The sequence below is a fragment of the Gossypium hirsutum genome, chromosome D08 (genome assembly GCF_007990345.1).
Source record: "Gossypium hirsutum isolate 1008001.06 chromosome D08, Gossypium_hirsutum_v2.1, whole genome shotgun sequence".
Taxonomy (NCBI): Eukaryota; Viridiplantae; Streptophyta; class Magnoliopsida; order Malvales; family Malvaceae; genus Gossypium; species Gossypium hirsutum.
This window is the reverse complement of record NC_053444.1, coordinates 39,961,643-39,966,446: the sequence shown is the minus strand read 5'-3', so window position 1 is coordinate 39,966,446 and position 4,804 is coordinate 39,961,643. Positions and strand designations below refer to the sequence as shown.

At 32.7% G+C, this 4,804-nt stretch overlaps 1 long non-coding RNA gene across 2 annotated transcripts; it reads left to right on the top strand.

Moving 5' to 3' along the window:
* Positions 1-2,116: 2,116 nt before the first annotated feature.
* On the top strand, positions 2,117-4,474 carry LOC107918362 (uncharacterized). Of its 2 annotated transcripts, none has more exons than XR_001690069.2 (3): positions 2,117-2,203; positions 2,676-2,761; positions 4,233-4,474. It is a non-coding gene; the product is annotated as an uncharacterized lncRNA (long non-coding RNA). The 2 variants fall into 2 exon arrangements; XR_001690068.2 differs by lacking the exon at positions 4,233-4,474 and adding an exon at positions 2,905-3,259.
* The last annotated feature ends 330 nt before the right edge of the window (positions 4,475-4,804 follow it).

The following is a 4,804-nucleotide window of genomic DNA, read 5'->3' as shown; positions in this document are numbered from 1 at the left end:
AAGTGGATGATTGCTATGCAATAAGAGATGGAATCACTCCATAAGAATAGAACATGAAACCTAGTAAAGCTTCCTAAGGGTAAAAATATTATTCGTTGTAAATAGGTGTTCAAGAAGAAAGAAGAGACTCCAGGAGTTGAAGAACCTAGGTATAAAGCAAGGTTGGTTGCAAAAGGTTACAATCAGATTCTAGGTGTAGACTTCATAGATGTGTTTTCTCCTGTTTTAACCATAGTTTGATTCGAGCCTTGCTTAGTATTGTGGCCATGTATGATTTGGAGCCTGAATAGTTAGATGTGAAAACAATATTCTTACATAAAGAACTTGAGGAAGATATTTAAATGTAACAACCAGAGTTTTATAGTCTTAAAAAAGGAGGATTATGTTTGCTTGCTGAAAAAGTCCCTTTATGACCTGAAACAATCACTTAGGCAATGATACAAGAGGTTTGATTCATTTATGACTACTTATGATTTCAAAAGAAACAATTTTGACAGTTGTGTTTATTTTAAAGAGAGTAGTGATGTTTCATCTATATATCTACTCCTTTATGTTGATGGCATGTTGATAAAGACCAAAGATAAAAGAGAGATAAGAAAGGTTAAAACCCAGCTTAGTAAAGAATTTGAGATGAATGATTTGGGAGCAGTAAAGAAGATACTCGGGATGAAGATTCTCAAAGATAGAAAAACACGTAAATTATACCTAAGTCAGAAAAGGTACATTGAGAAAGTTCTTTGTAGGTTCAATATGCAGAGTGTCAAGCCTGTTAGTACTCGTTAGCAGCCCATTTTAGACTTTCATAGGCCTTGTCTCTGTAATCAGATGATGAGATTAACTACATGTCATGTGTTCCATATTCTAGTGTAGTGGGACCGCTCATGTATGCTATGGTTTGCTCACATCCAGATTTATCATATGCAGTTAGTAGATACACAACAAATCTCGATAAGAAACACTAGAAATCAGTTTAGTGGATTTTCAGATACTTACGAGATACTACTGATGTTTGCTTACAGTTTGAAAGAACTAGAGATAGAGTCTTTGGGTATGTTGGTTCTGATTTTGCTGGAGACATTGATAAAAGAAGGTCTCATACAGGGTATGTCTTTACTATTAGGGGTTGCGGCATCAGTTGGAAAGTCACTTTGCAAACTACAGTTGCTTTGTCTAATACTGAAGCTGAGTACATGATTATGAGGCTTGTAAAGAAGCTATTTGGTTAAAGTGACTCTTTGGTAAACTCAGTAAGGACCTTCAGATCAATACAGTGTTTTGTGATAGCCAGAGTGCTATCTTCCTTACGAAGGATCAAATGTTTCATAAAAGAACAAATTATATTGATGTTCGGTATCACTTTGTGGGTGATATTATTGCTCATAGTGATATTGTTGTGAGCAAAGTTAGTACTCATGATAATCCCGCGGATATGATGACTAAGTCACTTCTTATAACTAAGTTTGAGAATTTTTTGAACTTCGTTGGTGTTCATTGTTGAATAATACCCCTTATGCAGTTTTGTGGAAAAGGTGGAGAACTTGTTCATTGAGAATTCGTGTCAAGGTGGAGATTGTTAGAGATTGCGTGACCTGAATCCTGTCACTTGTTGAAGAAATAAATAAAGTGGCAAAAAAAGGGGATTTGTGGGGGTGAAAGGCTAAGGGCCATGGTTTCCACATAAAATCTATGTATTCTTATTTTTCCTTTTCTTATTGCTTTGCGATTGTTCTATTGTAACAACCTGATTTTGGGTCTAGTCGGAAAAGTAGTTCCAGGACCACAAATCTGACGAGAAAAATTTATTTTTATTATATTTTTATGGTCTAAAATTTTACAGAATTATTCTATGAAAATTTCGTATGAAAATTTTGACGTTTGGGCACTCAATTTAGTCAAAAGGACTAAATCGTAATAAGTGCAAAACTTGAGTTCTAGAAGCTAGAGGTATTAAATAGTTATAAAATTTTTAGTGGAAGTCCTTATGTGATAATTAGCCCATTAATAAGTTAGAGGAAGATATTTATTTGGTATTTTTGAAATTAGTATGAAAAGAAAAGGGTAAATTGGTAATTAAGTTAATAAAGGTATAATAAGACAAAATTTAAAAACTATCATCTTTTTTCTTTCTTCTTCAACCGTTTATGAAGAAAATGGGCAGCCATGGATGAGCAAACATTCGGCCAAAATTCTATGGCCGATCTAGGTACGATTTTTGTCCCGTTTTTAATGATTTCTACGTTTTTGGAGTTGTAGTAACTCGATTTAGCTATTCCGTACCTTCATTTTCAAAACTGTTAAAGTTTGAAAATTTTTCCATTGATGAATACATGTGTATTTTCATAATTGATGATAGGAAATGCATCCTTGTTGTTAGATAAACAACATTTGTAAAGTGATTTTGATAAAAAAAATGTCGATTTAAGACTAAATTGAGAAATGTGATAAATTGTGTGGTAAAAGAGTGAATAAGTGAAATATGTGGGCTGCTATAAGCATGAAAAAGGTTTTATTAGGCATGCGTAGTAAATAAATTGAATGGATTTCATTTTACGAGCCTAGAGGCAAAAGTGTAAATATGACAAAGTTTAGGGGTAAAAATGTAATTTTACCAAAAATGTGAAATTGAGCTAATTTGAGTAGCATGATGAATAAATAAGTCAAATGTGTTGTTATAGATCAAGGAAGACGAGATTCAAACTTAGAACGAGGGAAAAACAAAGAATATGATGAATAAGCCCTTTTCACCGATTATGCTACCGAGGTAAGTTCGTATGAACTATATTCTGTATAATTTTGATTAAAGTGAATGTTATTTGGTGATGGATATTATATATATATATATCTTTTATTGTTGAAATTGAATTATTATTGGAAATATATTATCGAATTTAATACTTAATTTAGATTGAACGCGGGACTGAGAACAATCGTTTTATGACAAAGGATGAATTGACGGATAAGACCATAACTGGGTTATGGCACTATGAACGTAAGACCATGGTTGGACCATGGCAATGTTTATATGTAAGACCATAGTTGGGATATGGCATTCTGATGATAAGACCATAACTAGGTTATGATACTACAAATATAAGACCATGGCAGAGCCTTGGAAATGCATGTGTAAGACCATAGTTGGATTATGGCACAAAAAGAACGATGTACTCATATCTATAAGCTATTCTTCGATTTAGTAAGAAATGGTAAGAGACTTATGTGATTGAATTGGAAGATTTACAGATTATTATTGATTTTGATATGAAGGAAGTGTATTTATTGATTATATTGTATTTGACAAAGAAATTATGTATGTTGAGACGAGTAATAAACTCAAGTGTGACATGTTGAGAAAATAAGTTTATTAATATTGAATTTATAAGCAATATGTGCAAGTACGCTAACCAGTGTCGTTGCTTGATGCTTAAGCAAATGCCAGGCTATTGGTTGAAATGGCAAGTATTTAAGTGAAAATATGCTAGTGCTCATGAAAGAGTGGTAAGGTTAAATTATACAATTTCTTATGAAATGACTTATCAAGTGATCAATTCGAAAAAAGGCTTTGGTTATATGCACTAGCTTGTGACCATGGTTGAATGATAAGTTTATGACTTGTGTGTCACGTATATGGAATAAGCATGGAAAGTAAAGAAATGCAAATGAAAATAAGGAAATCATGAAAGAGTAAAATTTACAATAAAATAGTTTTGGACAGTAGCAGTTGTATAACTTTGAAAAATCACCAAAAATTGTGGGAATCACATTAGAGGTTGAATAAGACATGAAATTAAATTTTAATGAGTCTATTTTCAATAGAAACAAATGGGAACATCATCCGAGTCCTGTATTAAGAGATAATTAATTTTCAGTGAAGAAGGGTTGGAACTATCAGACAGCAGAATAGGGACGGCTTTGAAGAATTAAATGTACTTATTGGTTAAACGAAAAATTCTGAAAATTTTATGGTAAGAATATATGTGAGTCTAGTTTCAGAAAATTAAGCAGATCTTAATTTGGAGTTCCGTAGCGCAAGATATAAATAATTTAGTGACTATGACTCAAGTAGATAACTTGATATAAATATGAGTAAATAGTGGAACTATGTGCAATTATGATTGTATTATCTTGAGAACATATTGTGAGGATTGGTAAAAGCATGTTAACAGATTGCTTATTATTTACATACCAACTTACTAAGCTATATAGCTTACCCCCTTTCTTTCTTTTTCCTATAGTGTCACAGATACTAGCTCGGGTTGGAGATCGTCGGAGATTCTATCACACTATCAAGCTATTGATTGGTATCAATGTATTCAAGCATTTTAAGTTTATGGCATGTATAAGGGCCCAACCATTTTGTGTATGAGTTATTATGTTTTGGCCAAATGTTTTGACTTGTAATGGTTAAAGGTTTGATTTATGTGTAGCCATGTAACTTGGTTTATATTGGCTAATTGGTTGCAAGCCTTTATATATATATTAATTATATGCCAATGTCTTGTGATGTGAGTTGTGTTTGCATGATACATGATGAGTTGTGGGTATGGCCTAAATTCCTAATGGTTGTATGTGCTAGAAGTCTAGATGTCCAATGGCTAAGTTTTGCTTAATGGTAATGTATGTTAATTAGATATAATTATGCACGTATAAGAGTTGTTGATGATGAATATTGAATGTGACTAAGTGTGACCCTCCAAAACATGAAAATTTTCTTAGTGTTCTAAAGTTTCTGGTTTAGTCCTGAACCACTTCCAATGTATGTTTAGGGCCCCGTAGGCCCTTATAAGGGACGATATGCATGTGTATA